At 38.1% G+C, this 23,568-nt stretch overlaps 1 protein-coding gene across 8 annotated transcripts in view; it reads right to left on the reverse strand.

Moving 5' to 3' along the window:
- The window catches only part of LOC106081216 (uncharacterized protein DDB_G0271670), an 833,764-nt gene that overhangs the window by 46,913 nt on the left and 763,283 nt on the right, over positions 1-23,568 (reverse strand). For 5 of the 8 annotated variants that reach the window (XM_059364486.1, XM_059364485.1, XM_059364484.1 and 2 more), the window contains exon 1: positions 17,492-17,624. The exons of the other annotated variants lie outside the window; for them this stretch is intronic. The gene's annotated coding sequence lies outside the window, so the exon portion shown is untranslated. Of the gene's footprint in view, positions 1-17,491; positions 17,625-23,568 lie in introns of those variants that run through there. 8 annotated transcript variants of the gene reach the window in all.

Raw genomic sequence — 23,568 nt, forward strand, 5'->3', positions numbered from 1 at the left:
AAGTAAGCGATGACCTTGCTAAGTTCACGAGCAGACCGAGAAAGCGATCCGGCACACAACGAAGCAGACAGAGGAGTATGTACTGGCAGCGCAATCGGGCGAAAGTGCAGGTTGCTGGAAGGAATAGAACTGACATTCCAAGCACTTCTATGGAAGCTGGAACAAGAATCAGATCTCCCGAAGAGCATAAAACTGCTAAAATGCTGAAAAAGAAAAAAAGCTCTGGGTAAACCAAGCCAGCCATTCTGAAATGGAGACTCCTGCGGAGGTAGACAAAGTAGGAACAGGAACGAAAGAAGCGTCTAAGGCCCCTGAGTCTTCATGGAGGACTGTGACTTCCAAAGGAGGCCACAGTCATCCTGACAGAACTTCTACGGAAGCTGGAAAAAGAATCAGAACTCTCGAAAAGCATAAAACTGCTGAAATTCTGGAGAAGAAAAAGAGCTCTGGGAAAACCAAGCCAGCCATCCTGAAATGGAGACTCCTGCGGAGGTAGACACAGTCGTAACAGGAACGAAAAAAGAGCGCACGGCCCCTGAGTCTTTATGGTAAACTATGACTTCCAAAAGTATGCCACAGCCATCACGGAAGGGGAAGATGGTCGCTGAGAATGGTAAGGAGCCGCCCTCTTACGCCAGAGTGGCAAGGAAGCACAACAGAGACAAGCTGTTTTACGCATCCGGTAGGCTTCCACCACATCATTGGTCACCAACTGGGAGAATTTGATTAACGATCGGATTTTCGAACATGTGTAGAGGGTCCACCCAAATGACGAGCTGTGAGTATAGACGGGACATCTTAACGATGGGTTTTGCGAAGGCAGAATGTATTGCTACAGTCAAACAGTTCGTCAGGAATCTACGCACCCTGGGAGGACGCAAAGCTCGACTTGGTGAGAAAGATAGATATCCACCCACTCTCAAAGGCGACGTTCTTAATCAAGGGACGGGGCAATAAATTTGGCTCTACAGGAGCGTGATTAGACCAATAATTATTTATGTCTCAGTAGTTTGGTGGACTGCTATGGAGAAAAAATGCAAGGACACATACAACAGGTTCAGCGAACATGTTGTCTTGACAGAGGCGGAGCGATGAGGACCACGCCCACTAGGGCACTGGAGACTACTCTCCGATATCCGACATATTGACATACAGTTTAAGTGTGAGGCAGCCACTGCGGCTATGAGACTTAAGGCGATGGGAAAATGGATTGAGGATGGGAGCAGCCCATACCATCGCGGTATAATCGAGGCGACGATAGGAAACCTAGAAGGAAGGGAAGAGGTTTCCGATAGATACCTAAGATAAAATTTGAAGTTGAGTGCGAGGCACTGCTGCCGGCGGCACATTCTTGGATTGATGGAACCCTAATATAGCCTTTTGGAAGATCATGTTACACGGATGTATCAAAGCTAGAGGACCGAGTGGGCCTGCGGGTCTACATTGAAAACCCAGGGACTGAGATCTGTTTTAAGACAGCCTGACCATAATATGGTCCAGCAGGCGGAAATCCGGGCGATCATGGAATACGTGAGGTGGTGCAGTGCTAACGCGAGGACGTCGAGTGTGAACATCTTTACCGACAGACAGATTTCCCATAAGGGCAATAACAACCAGGACGGTAAGGTCACAAACAGTCTTGCAGTATAAGAAGGAGATTAACAGAGGATGGCAAAATCCGCATTGTTTGGGTTCCGGGCCATAACGGAGTAAGGGAAGGCTAGAGGACTGCCGTCAATAAACTTGGCTAACCCGAAACCTATCGGGTCGACGCAGTCCCAGTTGAGGGCGTGGGCGATGAATGCACATACAACCCTGTGGAAGAGCGAAACGGTCGGTAGGATGGCGAAAATCCTATGGGGTTTTCAGATTGTGAGAAGACGAGTCTACTACTGAAGGGAAGTAAGAAGGAGATCAGTATAGCTATTGGTATCATGACGGACACATAGGATTACGAGCTTACTTATGTCAAATCGGTGCGGCAAGTGATAGCATGTGTAGGGCATGCGGGGAAGATGATGAGATGTTGGAGCATTTCCTTTGTCATTGCCCGACTTTCGCGTCTAACAACATACCGGCACTTTGGTGGGGACACCATACCAGACATAAACCAACTTAGGGGAGTGGACTTTGTAAGCAGCACCGAATTTTTTACTTAGATTTTCTTTTAGAGGTTACTTTTTATGCTTGTATTTAGAGCGAAAAACAAACCGATTTAGTTAGGTGTATGCCCATAGTGGCATGAGGCGGATTAATATCTGCACCCTCTTTTCAACCTAACCAAACCTCATTGGGAGATCGGTTAATATGGCGGCTATATCGGGGTATGGACTGATTAAGACCATACTTAGAACAGTACCTGAAAGTCATAGCAAAATTTCAGCCAAATCGGATAAGAAGACCGGTTTATACGGCAGCTATATCAGGGTATGGGCTGATTTAGCCATACTTAGCACAGTATCTGAAAGTCATACCAAAATTTCAGCCAAATCGGATTAGAATTTCGCCCTTTAGAAGCTCAAGAAGTCTAAACGGGAAATCGGTTTATATGGCAGCTATATCAGGTTATAAACCGATTTGAACCATACTTAGCACAAATTTAGTGCAAATTTCAGCGAAATGTATAAAGCTTTTGTGGTCTTCAGACCTTTTATCGGGAGATCGGTCTATATGGTAGCTACATCTAAATATAATCCGATCTGATCTGATCGATTGGATCAGTTGTCGGGAGGTTTAGAGCTACTCACTGTTTCAAATTTCAGCAAAATCGGATGAAAAATAAAGTTTTTATGGGCATTAGACCCTTTATCGGAAAATCCAAATATGGTCCGATTTGGCCCGTTCAAGAACTTAACCGGCGTGCATCAAAAAGACGTATCTGTGCCAAATTTTAGCTCAATATCTCAATTTTTGAAGACTCTAGAGTGATTACAACAGACGGACGGACAGACACACGGACATCGTTAAATCGTCTTAGAATTTTACGACGATCCGAAATATATATACTTTGTAGGTTCGGAAATTGATATTTCGTTTCAAACGGAATGACTAAATGAGTATACTCCCTATCCTACAATGGTGGGTATAAAAAGCTAGTGAGGAGATGCTTATGTTTTGACCGATACTGTAACTTTTACTCTTCTACTAGCAATACTAAACAAATAATGAAGCTTAGGAGTTTGAAAACGCTTCCATTCAGAGTATGCAAGGTCTTTCTCTCTCTTATGAGGGTTTGAATTGTAGAACTAAACCAAGGTTTAATATTCGAACCGACTCTTTTATTTCTTGCAGCGACAGTTGCAATATAAAGGCTTGTTATATTAAGGAACAGGGGTAAGTTTCTGACTTATCAATGAGTACTATCCACCACCATAGGATGGGGAATGGATGAAGAATCTCCAGCAAATAAGTCTTTTGAAGGCAAACACGGTGGTACACGCAAACCGGGAAGACCAAAAGCCCGATGGAAAGATCAAGTGGTGGGAGACAGAGATTTTAGATTGAGCGCAGAAGATCGAGGCGCTTGGAACGTTATTCTACATTCGGCTTGTGGAACAAATGTTCCGTCATAGCCAATTAAAGTAAAATAAGTATAGGATGGGGGGTATACTAATCAAGTCATTCCATTTAGAACACCTCGAAGATTTGATCAGAAACCCTATAAAGTATATATTTCCTGGTCGTCTAGACAATCTCTCCATTCGTCTGTCTATCCGTCTGTGGAAATCACGATAGCGGTCGAACGAATAAACATATCAGAGATTTATTTAGGTCGTTGGGGACTGTAAATGGGGCATATCGGTTCATATTTAGGCATAGCTTCCATATGAACCGATCTCCCAATTTGACTTTTTAAGCCACTGGAAGCTGCAATTCTTACCCGATTTGGCTAACATTTTGCACAAAGTGTGCTGTCACGACTTTCAACAACTCTGCTAAGAACGGTCTGAATCGGTCCTGATAACCTGATACAGCTCCCATATAAGCTGATCTCCCAAATTGATATCTTGAGACCCTGGGAGGAGCAGTTATTGTTCGATTTGGCTAAATTTCGCACGTAGTATTCAGTTATGGCTTCCAGCAACTCACTGTGAACCTCAGCCGCGATAAAAAACGAAAAATCAATTGTGAAAAATTACATGGTGAAGTCAACAAATCTTCTCCAAACATCTATTCATGATCTACCGATTTAAGGACTTCGGCTCATAAAAGTCGAATTTATCGTCCAATTTGGCTGAAATTTGGCACAAAGAGTTTATTAGACCCCTCGATATTCTTGCTGAGTATGTCCTAAGGGGATCTATATCTGTATATAGCTGTCATATATACCGAAGACCTTAAATTTCCCGATTCAAGGTCTACATATACGATTTAACTAAAACTCGGTGCAGACTTTGAAGTCTGTTTAGATCACACCATTTTTAGTTATACCACCTATATAGACAGATCTCCTCATTGAAGGTCTTTAACCCAAAAATGAATTTGTACATTCAGCTATGTTAAACCACCAAATCTTCTTGAACCCTTTTTTTTTTTTTGCTCGATAAATTAATTTTTTCGCATAATTTTGACGAAAGGTGGTGGGTATCCAAACTTCGGCCCTGCAGAACATAATGTATTTTTGTTCGTTCCTAAACGAAAGTCCAAACTATGAATGTTTCTCTCCACATTTGTAAATTTTGGAAATTTGGTGTCCACCAGAATATTTGAAAGACTGGAATGCGAGCGGTGCCGCCACATGGGGCTATGTCAATAATTTTTACTTTGAACATTTTTTACTCTCTAAAAATCGGGCGGTACCGCTATATGGAGGCTATGTCGATACATGGACCTGTCTTGATAATTTTTGGGGGCAATATCTTAACATGTTTATGATTATAACATGTATAAGACCAACGATTATGACATGTTTGTGAGCAATGTTCATGATTTTTATACCCTCCACCATAGGATAGGGGTATATTAATTTCGTCATACTGTTTGTAACACCTCAAAATATGCGTCTGAGACCCCATAAAGTATATATATTCTGGATCGTCATGTCATTTTAAGTCGATCTAGCCAAGGCCGTCCCGTCTGTCCGTCCGTCCATCCGACTGTCTGTCGAAAGCACGCAAACTTTCGAAGGAGTAAAGCAAGCCGCTTGAAATTTTGCACGAATACTTTTTATTTGTGTAGGTCGGTTGGGATTGCAAATGGGCCAAATTGGTCCATGTTTTGATATAGCTGCCATATAAACCGATCTTGGGTCTTGACTTCTTAAGCCGCTATAGGGCGCAATTCTTATCCGATTGGAATGAAATTCTGCACGACGTGTTTTGTTATGATATCCAACAACTTTGCCAAGTATGGTTCAAATCGGTTCATAACGTGACATAGCTGCCATATAAACCGATCTTGGGTCTTGACTTCTTGAGCCTCTAGAGTGTGCAATTCTTGTCCGATTGGAATGAAATTCTGCACGACGTGTTTTGTTATGATATCCAACAACTTTGCCAAGTATGGTTCAAATCGGTTCATAACCTGATATAGCTGCCATATAAACCGATCTTGGGTCTTGACTTCTTGCGCATCTAGAGTGCGCAATTCTTATCCGATTGGAATGAAATTTCGCACGACGTGTTTTGTCATGATATCCAACATCTGTGCCAAGTATGGTTCAAATCGGTTCATAACCTAATATAGCTGTCATATAAACCGATCTGGGATCTTGACTTCTTGAGCCTGTAGAGGACGCAATTATTATCCGATTTGCCTGAAATTTTGAACGACGGATTCTCTCATGACCGTCAACATACGTGTTTATTATGGTCTGAATCGGCCTATAGCCCGATACAGGTCCCATTTAAATCGATCTCTCTATTTTACTTCTTGAGCCCCCAAAGGGCGCAATTCTTATTCCAATTGGATGACATTTTACACAGGTCTTCAACATATAATTTAATTGTGGTCCAAACAGGACCATATCTTGATATCGCTCTAATAGCAGAGCAAATCTTTTCATATATCCTGTTTTGCCTAAGAAGAGATGCCGGGAAAAGAACTCGACAAATGCGATCCATGGTGGAGGGTATATAAGATTCGACCCGGCCGAACTTAGCACGCTTTTACTTTTTTAATAGTGTTTTTTACCCACTAGAAGCTTATAATGAAAATTCAGATCGATAGATTTTTTGGAAATATTTTTGTTGCACCTTCCAATAAAAGCGAGACCATTGCGCTGAAATTTCGCACGGAGTGTATTTTTACGACTTCCAAAAACAGTGCCAAGTACGGCCCAAATCGGTCTTTAACTTGATACAGCTCACATATAAACCGAAATCTCGATTATCCTTGTTCGGTTCTTAGAAGTTTTAATTATTGCCTGGTTTGGCAGGAATTTGGTATGTAGAGTACAGTTATGCCCTTTCAACTAAATCTATTTTGGGTAAATTTGTAGTAGAATCCATGGTTGTGGTTTCCTAAGATTCGGACCGGCCGAACGTAGCACGTTTTTAGTTATTTCTGTTGTTCTCGCCAGGATTCCAACCCATGTGTTCAGCGTCATAGGCAGACATGCTAACCTCTGCGATACGAAGCCCTCCGAAAGATTGACATAATTTAAATGTTTCAAATGCAACCCCCTGTCTACGAGCATATAATGACTTTAAAGGAAATTGGTGTAATAAATATTGATGAACTCTAATAAATCAACCAATCAAGCAATCGCTTTAGAGGCTCCATATGGTGCATTAAAACACTAAAAAAAAAAAAACAACGTCACATCCAACATATGAAATGAAAAGACATTATAACCACCAATTAGCCAATAGTTAATTAGACATTTGAAAAAACAACAACAACACGCACTATACCACTTTTTTAATAGTTTTAGCCGCATCTTGTAGCCGTTTCGATAAAATATAACCAACCCACATCGTTGACTTCTCCTTCGGATGTTAACATCAAAGTTAAACCATTTCTATATCATATAAATTCTTTGTGACATTTTGGCTAAAGAGTTGTTGTGAGAAAATTTACATTTTAATAATCACACAAAAGAAATGTCATCATAAAGAAGACCTCCTTATGGCATTCATAAGAAATGACAAAAACATAAACTTTTGCAAACTCAAGCATAAAATATGAAACGAAGAAATAAAAACTCTTTTAGAAGAACCCTTTACGAACTATGCAAATTTATGTGTGATTTATGAAAAAATAAGCAAAGCTGAAAGCAGAATAATACGAAACCGAAACATAAAACAGTAGAAGCGTTTTACATATTCCATCCATATCAGAAGGCATTTGAATAAAGACCATAGAATACACATAAATTTTCTCATGGCATGATTTGTTAAGCAGTCGCTTTTTAATTTTGGCCCACAAATAATAAAAAATACAACAACAACAAAAAAAGAAGTCTACATATAACAACAAAGAATACAAATGTGTTGGAATTTTTAATTTGAGTCGATAATTGAATTATGGTCCAATCGATTTTAAATGGCACTTGAAGAAATATGGACCAAGAATAAATTGGCCTTTAATATCTCTAGGAGTAGAGAATCAGTATGATTCAACAAAATTAGCACCCTGTATCATACATAAAAATACATTAACTAAAGACGATGTTAAGTCTTTTCTTTATATATAATAACAAAAATCTCAAAGAACTATGATTTGAGAACAAAAAAAAAAATCAGTATTAATGGATAGGTCTATGTTTATTATTGAGGGTGTGTAGAATATATGTTCTTGTCCATATGAATTTGGAAAATAGTTTCCTTAAGGAAATGCAGTTTAATGAATGATATGAATATGAGCATGTGAATGTTTCCCTTCCACATGAGTGAATTAATTCTACAAATTTGATAATGCGAAAGGGGGGAGTATTCTGTATTGACAAACCAGTAAGAAAGGTCAAAAGCCAGGCGGAGCCGACTGTATAATACCCTACACCTACCCTATAAGTACAATGTGGGAGCTATATCCAATTCTGAACCACTTTTGATGAACCTCGACCAGCAAATATTTTCAAACTGTAATAACTACGGTTGACAAATGACCCAAAATTTGACGAACATATATATGTTAGCTATATCTAATTCTGGACCGATTCCTCCCGATTCCTAAAATCTGGCGATATACATATATCACAGCTGTATCTATCTATATAATGTCGAGAAAATCCTTCATGCCATATTTCGAGAGAATCGATCAACAAATGACCCTTTGATTGCAATATTACAGCAAATCGGATGAACATATATATGAGAGCTCGGTAAACTGCTTTTTTAATAGAGTTACTCGTTATGTATTTGGCTTGAGACAGCGCGACTCCATCTCAGAATACTCTTTATCCCTGTATGGCGTCTCCTTACAGCACTTGTTGTACTTGAGGTCCCTTACTTTCCTGCATAAACTGATTTACAGGCAGGCACCACAATATCTGTATGGATTCATTGATTTCGCCAGATCTATTAGAGGTAAAAAAATCATTCCCAAAACTCATCGGAGGCTTGTTACCAAGTAGCAATTAACAAACAACTCACAGCCAGTAACAAGATAAGTCTTTGCCGAGAGAAACCTAACCCGCAGCGGAGTAACCGACTGAGTCGCCCAGAGAGTACGCAATTTTGAATATCCCTGACCAACAACAGAGTCGATATGATTACTCCAAGTCAGAGTGCTGTTAATAACCACGCCCAAGTTCTTTGCATGAGGAACGATTTTCAATCTAGCGTCGTTAATCAATAAACCGACATTACATGAAAAACAAGTAAAACATGCAAAGTTCGGCCGGGCCGAATCTTATATACCCTCCACCATGGATCGCATTTGTCGAGTTCCTTTTCCGGCATCTCTTCTTAGGCAAAAAAAAAAGAATATACGAAAAGATTTGCTCTGCTATTAGAGCGATACGGGGTGGTTTGGACCACAATTAAATTATATGTTGGAGACCTGTGTAAAATGTCAGCCAATTCGAAAGAGAATTGCACCCTTTGGGGGCTCAAGAGTAAAATAGCGAGATCGATTTATATGGAAGCTGTATCGAGCTATAGACCGATTCAGACCATTAAACACGTATGTTGATGGTCATGAGAGGATTCGTCGTACAAAATTTCAGGCAAATTGGATAATAATTGCGACCTCTAGAGGCTCAAGAAGTCAAGATCCCAGATCGGTTTATATGGCAGCTATATCAGGTTATGAACCCATTTGAACCTTACACAGTTGTTGGATATCATAACAAAATAAGTGGGGCAAAATTTCATTCTAATCGGGTAAGAATAGCGCACTCTAGAGGCTGAAGAAGTCAAGACCCAAGATCGGTATATATGGCAGCTATATCAGGTTATGGATCGATGTGAACAATACTTGGCACAGTTGTTGGATATCATAACTAAACACATCGTGCAAAATTTCATACCAATCGGATTAGAATTGCGCACTCTAGAGGCTCAAGAAGTCAAGACCCAAGATCGGTTTATATGGCAGCTATATCAGGTTATGAACCGATTTGAACCATGCTTGGCACAGTTGTTGGATATTATAACAAAACACGGCGTACAAAATTTCATTCCAATCGGACAAGAATTGCACACTCTAGAGGCTCAAGAAGTCAGACCCAAGATCGGTTTATATGGCAGCTATATCAGGATATGGACCGATGTGAACAATAATTGGCACAGTTGTTGGATATCATAACAAAACATATCGTGCAAAATTTCATTTCAATCGGATAAGAATTGCGCACTCTAGAGGCTCAAGAAGTCAAGACCCAAGATCGGTTTATATGGCAGCTATATCAAAACATGGGCCGATATGGCCCATTTACAATGCCAACCGACCTACACTAATAAGAAGTATTTGTGCAAAATTTCAAGCGGCTAGCTTTACTCCTTCGGAAGTTAGCGTGCTTTCGACAGACAGAGGGACGGACGGACGGACATGGCTAGATCGACATAAAATGTCGCGACGATCAAGAATATATATACTTTATGGGGTCTCAGACGAATATTTCGAGTAGTTACAAACAGAATGACGAAATTAGTATACCCCCATCCTATGGTGGAGGGTATAACAAGACAGCCTGTTTTTGATAACAACACACTTGGACTTTACAGGGTTGAGACACAGGCCATTGGCTTTCGCCCACGTGCTGACTCTTGACAGATCATGATTAAGCAGACGTATGTTTTCAACAATCTCATCTCTCGGACTGCCGATATATATTTGATAATTGACTCGCCAAGTCGTTACTGTACAATGAAAAGAGAAAAGGACCCAGAATTGATCCCTGAGGAACACCTTTTAAAACAAGCAGAGGCGACGATACAGAAGACTTATAACTGACAAACTGAGTACGGTGTGACAGGTACGACGAAATAAGACGAACGGACTTAGAAGAAAAATTGTAAAGATGTCTCATCTTATCACATAACATGATCCACATTTTCAATGCCTTAGAATGTTCAAGAAGAACAAGGACATTTATCTTGACATTCTCCAAATTGACCCTCATCCTCTCAGTGACCTCTGCCAAAGCAGTTACGCAACTGTGGTTAGAACGAAACCCGGACTATCTCACATATAACAAAGAGTTCTCGCTGACAAAAGACGACATTTGCAAAGATAGCAATTTCTCAAAGACCTTTGACAAGTAATAAAGAATCGCAATTGGTCTATATTCCTTGGAATTCTTAGGCAGTGGGATGATCTTGGCATGCTTCCACGCTAATGGAAAATAACTCGAGATCAAAATCCTTTTGTAAACATAGGTTACATGAGGAATAATAAAGGGGAGCAAGAGTCTTACCAATCTAGAATCAATGCCATCAGATCCGAAAGCGTTAGACTTTACAGTCGCGATACACTCAAGGACATCGGCGGGACCAATACAGCTGAAGTTAAACCCAGAGTCGTCATCGAGAGAGGGGGAGGTATTGAAGCCATAGAAATTGGGATCATCTGGGATCTGTGGGTCTTTTCTCCTCATTAATGGAATATTTATGGGAAATGTAGTTTTTTTTAGAATGTGTATTTCAGCCATATTAAACTTCGCTATGATAAAATAAGACATCTGCAAAGGAAATCTGCAACAAAACAAAACATCAATTGCTCATATCATAAAGCAAAACTTTTACCCGGACAGTTCACTTTTATTTCCGAGATTTATCTCTCATTTCCTTTTATATGTGTATGACTAGGGATATCAAACACATATTGACATTCCTATTTTATAGATATTTTATATGTCAGTGTGAGAACGATGCTTTTTGGCACCAACAAACGCGGTGAAATTATGGAGGTATTTTGCTAACACATTGATACGAGGGTTGCCTTTTATATTTCGGGTTTAGAAAACACAAAAACAAATTTTAAACATATAATAACTTCATTATTTTTTAAAAATATTCCCCCCTATGAGGTATCACCAAAACATGTGTTCTGAACGCATCAACCGCTTCTTCAGGTATCGAAAAACGTTGAACTCTCATTTTATTTGTTACGTATGAGAATAAAAAGAAGTCATTCGGTGCCAAGTCAGAACTATACGGCGGATGACTCAAGTCGAAGTTTTGAGTGATCAAAAATGCAGTTGTTTCGTATTTTTTGAGCATTTCTTTCGTCCAATTGACACGAGCCTTTTTTTGAGCGATTGACAAATTGTGTGGGACCCAACGGGAACAATTTTTTTTGACGGTCATGCAATATTGAATGTATGCTGGTTCCACTTATGCCTAAGGTTGTCTCAATCTCACGATAGGTCACATGACACATCAGTTGGCCCACAGCATCAATGGTTATTGCAACAACAACTTATTTTGGAAGACCTTCACGAAATTCGTCTTGGAGTGAACTACGAACTCGCTTGAATTCACCATACCATCGATAAACACTGGTCCTTGATGGAGCTTCATCGCCAAATATTGAATTAAGTTCATCGATGCACTGTTGTTGAGTTAATCCACGTCGGAAGTTATAAAAAAAATCGAACGAAAGTGTTCACGATTTAATTCAATTTTTTGGGCGAGATGAATGTTTTAAGTTACTGTAAAAAACACAAATAGCGCTCGTATGTCAAAACGATCTGAGTAAATATAACCTCAAAAATGTCAAGCTTTACGATAGAGCTGTCATTTGGCGGATTGCAACACGAGGGTTGTCTAATCCCAAAATATAAATGGCAACCCTCGTAAGAACATTCGGCTTATATCATGGCCGGGGAATCCGTCCAAATCAAATAGAGAAATTCCCTAAGCGTTAATAGCGGTAGCTATAGCGGCGCAATTCTTATCCGATTTGGCTGAGGTTTTTCACGTGGTGTTTTGGTTTTTCATTTCCAACAACTATGCCAAGTATGTTTTAAATCGGTTCATTACCTGATATAGCTGCCATTAAAACCGATCTTGGGTATTGACTTCTTGAGCCACTAGAGGGCGCAATTCTAGTCTAATTTGGCTGAAGTTTAGCTTGAGGTGTTTGGTTATGACTTCCAATAACTGTGCTTAGTAGGGTTAAAATCGGTCGGCCATATGAACCGATCTTGGATCTTGGCTTCTTGGACCTCTAGAGGGCGCAGTTCTTATCCGATTTGGCTGAAATTTAGCATGAAGTTGTTTGTTATGACTTTCAATAACTGTGCCAAATATGGATCAAATCGGTCTATAACCTGATATGGCTGTCATATAAGCCGATCTTGGATCTTGACTTCTTGAACCTTTAGAAGGCGTAATTCTTATCCGATTTGGCTGAAGTTTATCATGAACTATTTTGTTATGACTTCCAGCAACTGCGCTATATATGGTTCAAATCGATATATAACCTGATATATCTACCATTTAAACCGATCTGGGATCTGGATTTCTAAAGTCTCTAGAGGGCGCAATTCTCGTCCGATCTAACCACGCTAACATTCGAAGGGGTAAAGATAGCCTCTTGAAATTTTGCACAATTACTTTTTATTAGTATAGGTCGGTTGGTATTTTAAATGGGCCAAATCGGTCCATGTTTTGATATATCTGCCATATAAACCGATCTTGGGTCTTGACTTCTTGAGCCTGTAGAGGGCGCAATTCTCATCCGGTTTGACTGAAATTTTGCACGTAGTGTTTTGGTATTACTTCCAACAACTGTGTTTAGTATGATTCAAATCGGTTCATAATCTGGTATAGCTGTCTTATAAACCGATCTTGGATCTTGACTTCTCGAGCCAATAGAGCGCGCAATTCTCATCCGATTTGGCTGAAATTTCCCTTGAGGTGTTTTGTTATGATTTCCAATATCTATGTTAAGTATGGTTCAAGTCGGTCCATAACCTGATATAGCTGCCATATAAACCGATCTGGGATCTTGACTTCTTAAGCCTCTAGAGGGCGCAATTCTCATCCGATTTGAAAGAATTTTGTACAACGGCTTCTCTCACGACTTTTTACATACGTTTCTTGTATGGTCTGAATCGATCAATAGCTTGATACAGCTCCCATATTAACCGATCTCCCGATTTTGTTTCTCGAGCCCCTACAAGGAGCAATTCTTATCCGAATGAACTAAAATATTACACAATGACTTCTACAATGTTCAGCATTCATTTATGGTCCGAATCGGACTATAACTCGATATAGCTCCAATAGCATAACAGTTTTTATTCAATATTCTTTGCTTGCCTAAAAAGAGATACTGCGCATAGAACTCGACAAATGCGATCCATGGTGGAGGGTATATAAGATTCGGCCCGGCCGAAATTAGCACGCTCTTACTTGTTCTTAATCACTTGTTTGATTTGGTTTATGGTAAAACTTTTTTCTCTGGATTTTTCCAAATAAATTGGAACTCTGCTTGGGAGTTTTTATGGTGTTTGCTGGTAAGATGAAAGCAATTTTTGGCAAATATTTGTTTTTTAACTTACAGATGTTTGCAGGATAATGTAATATTACAGTTGCTTCACTTCAATTGCCATGCTATTTATACCCTAAACCACTACTGTGGTACAGTGAATTAGTTTGTAACACCAAAAACGAAGAGAGTTAGACCCATTGATAAGTATACCGATCGACTCAGAATCACTTTCTGATTCCGTCCGTGTGTCTGTCCGTCTGTCTGTGCGTCTATTCATGTTAGTATTTACATGTAGTCGTGTACAGGTCTCAATTTTCCTCCGATCGTCTTCAAATTTGGAATGGGCATGTTTTTCGGCCTAGAAACGAAGCCTATTGAAATTGGAGAAAATCGGTTCGGATTTGGATATAGCTCCCATATATATGTTCGTCCGATTTGCAGTAATAATGCAATAAAATTGTCATTTGTTAACCGATTCTCTTAAAATTTGGCAGGAAAGATTTTCTTATGACTCCCGACATTGCAGGATCATTTCATTGAAATCGGTTCAGATTTGGATGTAGCTCCCATATATAAGTTCGTCCGATTTGCAGTAATACTGCAATAAAATGGTCTTTTGTTAATCGATTCTCTCGAAATATGCATGAAGGATTTTCTTATGACTCCCGACATTACAGGTGAATTTCATTAAAATCGGTTCAGATTTGGATGCAGCTCCCATATATATGTTCGTCCGATTTGCAGTAATAATGCAATAAAATGGTCATTTGTTAACCAATTCTCTTGATATTTGTCAGGAATGATTTTCTCTTGCCTCTCGACAATACTGTTGAATTTTATGGAAATCGGTTTAGATTTTGATATAGCTCTCATTTATATATATTGCCCGATTTTCACCTCTAGAGCCACTGCAAGCGCATTTATTGACCAATCTTCCCAAAATTTTCAACAACGCTTTCCTCGACGACCTACACAATGTGTATAAAGTTTGCTCGAAATCGGTTCAGATTTACACATAGCTTCCATATATATGTTCGTCCGATTTGCAGTAATATTGTAATCAAATGGTCATATGTTAGTCGATTCTCTCGAAATTTGGCAGGAAAGATTTTCTTATGACTCCCGACATTACAGGTGAATTTTATAGAAATCGGTTCAGATTTGGATATAGCTCCCATATATATGTTCGCCCGATTTGCAGAAATAATGCAATAAAATTGTCACTTGTTAACCGATTCTCTTGAAATTTGGCAGGAAAGATTTTCTTATGACTCCCGAAATTACATTAAAATTGGTTCAGATTTGGTTGTAGCTTCCACATATATGTTCGTCCGATTTGCAGTTATAATGCAATAAAATGGTCATTTGTTAACCGATTCTCTTGAAATTTGCAAGGAAGGATTTTCTCTTGCCTCTCGACAATACTGTTGAATTTTATGGAAATCAGTTTAGATTTGGATATAGCTCTCATTTATATATATCGCCCGATTTTCACTTCTAGAGCCACTGCAAGCGCATTTATTGACCAATCTTCCCAAAATTTTGTACAATGCTTTCTTCGATGACTTATTCAATGTCTATAAAGTTTACTCGAAATCGGTTCAGATTTAGAAATAGCTCCCATATATATGTTCGTCCGATTCGCAGTAATATTGTAATCAAATAGTCATTTTTTAATCGATTTTCTTGAAATATGGCAGGAAAGATTTTCTTATGACTCCCGACATTGCAGGTGAATTTCATTGAAATCGGTTCAGATTTGGATATAGCTGTCATAGATGTATATCTCCCGATTTTCACTTCTAGCGCCACTGTAAGCGCATTTTTTGATCAATATTGCCAAAATTTTGAAATCGGTTTAGAATGAGATATAACTCCCATATATATGTTCGACAAATTTTGGGTAAATTTCAATAATCTTGTCATTTGTGAGTCGTAGTTATTACAGTTTGAACATATTTGATCGGTTTTTCATAACTTGTAGGATTATTAAACTTTTTTCTTTCAGAATTTTTGACATTTTTTGTGTCTTGTACTTTATAAACATTATTTCGTTGTACTTCATATGTCAAACCTTTGCATTCTTGAATAGCTTTTTTCCTTTTTTTATTTAATTTTTTTTTCTATTGCCACCTAAATTAACGAAAAAAGTTCTTGAAAATTTGTTTGTTTTCACAACTGCTAGCATCGTTTTACACGTTTTATTCAACAAAATTACTTCATGCACTTCCCTTAAGGTTAAAAACCAGTTTCCACCAACTTGATATATAATGGAAATTCTTTATCTTAAAGATACTGTGGCAATTTTCAAAAGGTTATTAATTAAGAATTTTATATGCACACTTTCAGATATTTAGATACCATTTTTTGAATTTCCATTTAAATATTTCTTTCTTTCGTTTTTTATTTAATTTCATTTATTTGGTTACACTCAGATACCCATATACCACAAATCGCAATGCTTTAAGACCATTTTGTGTGGCTTAACACTTTAATATCCTAAAAGCATTGGAGCTTGGAAGATACCTGCCACAAAATCTGCTGCTGTTGTTGTTGTTGGTTTTGCTATGGTGGGGCAACACAGATACAAAAGTATCTTCACTAGAGGAGTTTACCTCCTCTGCATAGAGATGGCATGGCATGGCATGGCACAGCATATGAGTGAGTGTGTATGGTGGTTTCCTTCTGGTTACGAAGATACTTTCGCTGGAACTACTCGTAGATATCCCATTTGAATTTCGTATTAAAACACAAATAAATCTCAATTATCCACTAGAGGAATATTTTTAATTATACATGTATGTGCATGTGTGTTTCTTTTTTTTAATTCATTTCGTATACACACCAACAATTTACATTTTTAATTGGAAAAAAATTTTTTTTTGTTTTTTTTTTTGGTTTTAGACTGAACTATTGGTAGTTGTTGCACATTGAAACTGGTTTTGAAATTATTTTGTATTAACGGAACATTTTATGGATTCTGAGAAATTTCATTGCCGAGCATAGCTCACCATCGGACAATAAGACCACGACGCATCTAAAACTCGCCAACGAGATAGATGTACTACAAGTAAACGCACTACAACACAACAATTCCATTACATAGAGGGCAGCAGGCAGCAAGCAGCCCACAATGAACGCACTAATGCCGTCAAGTAGAATAAACGGTTTCGAGCCATTCCCAACATTCTTGTAACAATTTCCGGAATATTATATTGCTTTTCTTGTATGTTTTATTTTATTTTTGCCAGTGTTGTTTTATTTGTTTCACCATCATAATGCATGCATGCCTTTTTTTTAAATAGATACAAAAGTATCTTTTGTGCACAATTTTCACTTCACAGAACTTTTAGAGAGCAGCAGAGCTCTCCAAATTGGCGTTACACTGAGGGACTACACTTCTACTTCTTCTGCTTCTAGATTTTTGTTATTAATTAAATTAAGATAAAATCAGATTTTCTTCTTTTTGTTGTTGCTTGTAATAAACAAATTAAATTCTTTTTTTTTCATAGCTTTTCTTCTTCTTCTTCATCTTGGCAACATACACGAAACATAATACCAAACGAAGTAGAAGCAGAAGACATATAAGAAACAAAAATACAACCAAATCAACACACACACACCAAAAAAAAAATAATTAAAAGAAAACAAAGAAACACAAACGCACACCCAGAATTATTGAGGAGTTGCTTGCTCGCTTGCTAGTTGGGTTATATCTCGCTTTTGCTGTATATATGTATGTGTGTGTGGAGTCGCTGTAGCTCGCTATAAGCGGAGTAGGCTATGTTGTACACTTCCACATTCACCGAATAAAATTCAACGACCAAACGAAACGCAACACAACACTGAATAATGTACGCGGCGCAAAATACGGCACACACGACAGACGGACCACCGTATAACCGAAAGATACAATACAATCTTTGACACTGACTTATGAGAAAACTGTCAAATTTGTATGGAGCTAAAACGACAACGACAACGACGACGACGACTACGATGGCTTTGTGCATTTCTCTCACAGCAGATGGTGGTTGAGTACCTAGCCACTGAGAGCAAGAGAGCGCAAAGAGAAATAAATAACAGCAGAGTTAGCATACTTCAATGGGGATGTCAGTGTTATCAACTATATTGTTATAATGTGCTATTTCAGCGTCTTTTTTCAGTAGTTTATAATTATAACAATGAAAGTATGGAAAGAGTATCAAAAGGAAGTGAGTTTGGTAGTAAATGGAGAAAAGACAAAGTGTGTTGAGAATTGAATAAAATACAACTTATGCTAAACACATTACTTTATTATAGCTCTGTTCGGGAAATTTGTGCAAGTTTGGAAAAATTTTTACTAGAAGTCGTTTAAGTATTTAATTTGTCAGCAGAAGAGGGCGCGAGAGAGTGCAAATTTTGACAGTTCGATAATAGAAAACCTGCTTTCTACTGGGATTTGTGGCAGCAGAAATTTGAACAGATGTTTTGTAAAGGTCAGCTGTTTTATGAAAAGCAGCTGTTACACGAAAATACAAAAGCTAACACTAAAACGGATCAAAAAGGCAGAAGTAGGTAAAATAGAAAAAATTGTTTATTGCCAAATTATTAAATTTGTTTAATTTTTATTAACTTTTAATTAAGATTCAAGGCAGGCGCCAGTGTTCAGGTACAGAAAACTCGCCAAATGAAGTTGTGATTTTACCTCAAGTAGCTTGTTCTACATTGAAAGGTAAGTGCAAAATTTGCGGAATTATTTGGAAAATTTTGAAAAATTAAAACATTGCATAATTTCAGATACCAAGAAAAAAGCAATTATTAGTTTCTTAAGTGTTTTGATGGAATGATTCTCGGATCGGAGAGCTACGATGAAACTAACACCGTTTCCTTGAATTTGTTAAGGAGGGGAGATGCTGCCCTGGGATTGATTGAGTCTGACTGGGCAGTTAGAAAAAAAAAACCTGCACAGTGGAATTGGAAAAAAATAGTGCTACTTAGTCTGCCGATTGTAAACGAATACAGATATCTTCAATGATAACACAGTGACCATAGCCGCCACATGATCCCTTGGCCAGAGTAAAGCCACAATATTCAGATGCATTAGTAGGTAAGTACAAGGTTTCTTTGTCAGCTCACCAAGTACTGCCGACAAATGTAAAGCCGTTGGCATGTAAAGCAAGCGAATGCATGCTGATGCTCGGCGAATGATAATTGTCCAACGGGGGGATAGGGAGGAGTAGTCCCTTATGCGTCTTGGCTACTGATGAGAGAAAGGAGATCGGTCTGTACGACTCCCCCTTGGCGTTGTTCTTTCCAGGTTTCAGTAGCCGGATCGCACTGCCCCTCTTCCAAACATCGGGTACTATAATAGTGTTCAGACAGGCTGAGAACAGTTGTTAGGTTTTTGACAAGCAGATCCAGATTCTTCAGCATCAGTGCAGAGATTGCATATGGGACAAGCAAGGCGCTTGACGCCACGTATGACATTCGTAAATTGTGACGGCTGTCCAGCGGCACGAAGACCACGGATACGACTAATGGCTCCCTTTCTAGTCTTGTCACTCTCGGGTCATTAAATTTCCTTTAATCTAAGGAAAATACCTCACAAGAAGTATCGCCTGAATTTTTATTAAAAAAAAAATTGCTTTCTTAAGCAAGCAAATAAAAAACCAACCAAAACAAACAACCGCTGTTGTTCTGCAAATTTTCACTGGAAGTCGTTCGCGTACATTTGCTTGTAAATTTTTTAAAGGGAATAAAATGGGTCTTACTCTCCGGCAAATTTTTACTGGAAAAGTACGCGAACAGACCTAAAGACTGTTGGGTCTCAGATCAATATTTCGATTAGTTACAAAGATACCCTCTTATGGTTGAGGGTATAAAAAAGCATTTCTTTGTTATATGCCAAAAGCAGGAACATTGTTGCTATTATTTTAAAAAAATTGATTGAAATCCCTATTACTTATGCTCCAGTCAAAGAGCCCGCGCAGAGTTCCTCAACAAGGTCTTTTGCGAGGTCTTTCAATATGCCTTGTCAATTTTGCAGTATTTAGAATGATTTATAATATTTATTTTTTTTGAAGTTGGAATTGAAGATGATCTTATATGACGGGAAATTTTTTCATTAGTTTCATTCGTCCACTTAACGCCAATCCAAATTTCATTTACATATCTTTTTCCTAACTCGAGCTAGATTTTTCGAAGACAGTTCTATTCTTGGGTATAATTCTACCCATTCGTCGCTAATGGGTTAAGTCAGTCTACCCAGTATGTCCGTTCAACATATAGCCGGTATCACGACAGCATTCGAATGAATGAGGCTATCCGCATGACATTTTTCATAGATAGTTCTTATTGATGTAGATTTTTGGCTGTTGCAAATAGGCCATTTGGTTCAGATTGATTTTAATTTCTAATTCTTATGTTAAATTCAGCCGGGATGAATCTTATAAACCCTCCTCCATGGTTCGCATTTGTGAAGTTTTCTGCCCGATATCTCTTTATAGGCAAACAAAGGATAATGGAAACCAATTGACATGCTATTGGAACTATTGCAGGTTATTGACCGATTCAGACCATACTTAGCTTGGATGTTGGAGACCAAAGTAGAAGAGCATTGCGCAATATTTCAGCCAATTTGGATAAGAATCGAGTACTATAGGGACTTAAGAAGAAAAATCGGGAGATCGGTTTATATGGGATCTATATCAAGTCATGGACCGAAGTTTGGCAACTATGTGGAATGTTATAGGAGAAGTCGTTGAAAATTTTTTTAGCCAAATCCCAAGCCTAAAGCCTAGTTGCGCCCTCCTGAGGTTGAAAATTCCATTTAGAAGATGGGTTTATATGGGAGCTTTATCAAGTTTTGAACCGATTTGGACCATACTTGGCCTAGTTGTTGCAAGTCGAAACAAAGACTGCGTGCAAATATCAGCCAAATCGGATATTAATTGCACACTCTAGAGACTGAAGAAGTAGGTATGCGAGATCGGTTTATATGTCAGCTATATCAAGTTTTGAACCGATTTGGACCATACTTAGCACAGTCGTTGAAAGTCATAACAAAACACTTGATACAAAATCGTTCCACGTTTTGATATAGCTGTCAAATAAGCCGATATCGGACTTTGACTTCTTGAGCCTCTGTACAACAAATATGTTGTTCTCATACATTTCATGCTCTGAAAAAGTTTTTAACCTAGTTTAAATCCATAATTTCATATTATTTCAAAGTAAAACAATCTTAATTCTACAATGTTTCATTCTAAATCCAAGACTGTTTCAATGTTGAATCAAAGTTGTACAATCTTATTTCTAAAATGTAGCATTTTTAATTCAAGGTTGAGAAACCACAATTCTAAATACATTGTTTCCATATAAAAACAGACAACTTGAAAGGAACATTATTCATTATTATTTCCTGATTTTAGGTTGCTTTTCTCTGAGTGTACGTAGCGTTGGTGATATTTCTCTATGGAGACGGCAAGTTGTAGCAGTTTAATACATTTGTATTTATAGATTAAGGCGGAGTCACGTACAATGCGCACGCACTAAAAATGCAACTCTGCAAACAAATCCCACAAAAGCGATGCGAAAAAGTTCAACATTTTTTAACTTTGACTCCTAAAAACGCAACTTCACGTATGACAACACAGAATGACGCACGAGTCTAATCATCAAAATTTAAACTTCTTAACTTTTGACCGTCGATTTTGTGGGATTTGTTTGCAGAGTTGCATTTTTAATGCGTTTTTAGTGCGCGCGCATGGTATGTAACAACATCTTTAGAACCGATAAGTGTAGCAATGTGTTTAAGTGAAATGAGGAAAACTTCATTCTGAATAGAATGACATATTTTATCTATTGAATAAATAATTTACTTTCCTTATTCTTTTTCTATTCATATATTGGGTTGCCCAAAAAGTAATTGCGGATTTTTCATATAGTCGGCGTTGAAAATTTTTTTCACATCTTGTGACTCTGTAAATGTATTCTTTCTTCTGTCAGTTATCAGCTGTTACTTTTAGCTTGCTTTAGAAAAAAAGTGTAAAAAAAGTATATTTGATTAAAGTTCATTCTAAGTTTTGCTAAAAATGTATTTACTTTCTTTTAAAAAATCCGCAATTACTTTTTGGGCAACCCAATGCATATACGCTGTTTGTCTCAGCTTACAATCCGACTATTATTTTCATTTTATCTGAAATTTGAAGTGCTTTGTTTTAAATGTTTAATTTTTAGCATATATTTGCACTTCTTGTGTCGTAACAACGCTTTTTTCTATTATATGGGAGGTATTGGCATCACTCTTAGTGTTATTAGGAATAATTTTATGCACACTACGGTATGCGTGAGAGTTGCTGAGTGCATAAGTGCAGGGAGAGTAACAAAATTGGGAGAGTTTTGAGAGAGGCAACTCTAAAACAGAATAGTGAACAAAAGGTGGCAGAAGAACAAAATGACAGACAAACAGACAGACAGCCCAACAGACACATGAATGGATGGACGGACGGTTGTACCTTTTGACGTAAGGACAGACATACAACACATTTTTATAGTTTGTTTACAAATTTTATTTATATATTATTTTTTCTGATTGCTGCCGTTGTTGTCGTCGTTGTTGTTGTTGTTGTTAGTGCTGGCTGTTGTGTTATGTTCTTGAAGTTGCATTACCAAAAATACTTTTTTTCTCATTGGGATGGGAACACAAACACGCACATGAGGTTGAACTCTGGCAACAACAACAACAACAAGAACAAATACTACTTCAGAAACGAACAATTCAATAATACCGCAGTGCACCGTATGTGTATCCTTAAGATTTTTTCGTTCACCCAAGAATACACTACAGACGAAGAAGGAGCAGCTAAGCCCAAGAAAGCAACTTGGATAGTATGGTGGCATGATTGTGGAGTCGTATGGTATGGTGTGGCATGGCCCGGGACCTTTTCTGTGTGGCTTAAACTGTGTTGGAGCATTTCGGGTTTTGAGAAAACTACATGGAAGAAACGTTTATTTAAAGCAGCAACCGGCAATCAATTTTAAAATGTTTATCATTTCTAAGAGCAGTGCAGAGAGAGAGAGAGAGAGATAGAGAGTAATAAGCAAAATTACCTTTTTTAGGGGGGAAGCATGCCCCAAACAAAAACATTGAAATATGTTTGCATTGTGAGAAGTAAACATTTTCTAATTTTATCTTGCAAGGGTAATAGGGAATATTTCAGCCCACTAAATTGTTGTATTCAAGGACATACATAGCTACAGTTATAAGTTTATAGTTACCACTTACAACCAGGGGACACAAAATAGACACAAACTTATTTTCTTCTGGGTTAACCGAGGAGGCATTGGATACATAATTACACGTACCACCGTGTGGATTAAACCTGTGCAATGGAGAGATCTGAATAGTTTGGTTACAATTACTCATCACCTATATGAGGTGTGAAGGGCCGTACGTTGTGATCTCTAGCTTTCCTCTTCGAAACAAAACAAAATTTCTAATCTTAAAAACCAAATTTCAATTGAACATTTGTACTCGGAAGGTGAATAGTTTGAAAATGGGCAAAATCCTTAAACGCCCGACTACTGGTACACTTTTCTTTCCCTCCTCCCTGAATCGCATGCATAAAGTTCTTTACAGGGTTTCTTTAAGGCAGAAACTGGAACATGATAATGAGATGTGAAGCAATGAATCCCATGCATTTAATATATATTTGGATAAGAATTGCCTCCTTTGGGTACTCAAAATGTCAAATCGAAATA

The sequence above is a fragment of the Stomoxys calcitrans genome, chromosome 3 (genome assembly GCF_963082655.1).
Source record: "Stomoxys calcitrans chromosome 3, idStoCalc2.1, whole genome shotgun sequence".
Taxonomy (NCBI): domain Eukaryota; kingdom Metazoa; phylum Arthropoda; class Insecta; order Diptera; family Muscidae; genus Stomoxys; species Stomoxys calcitrans.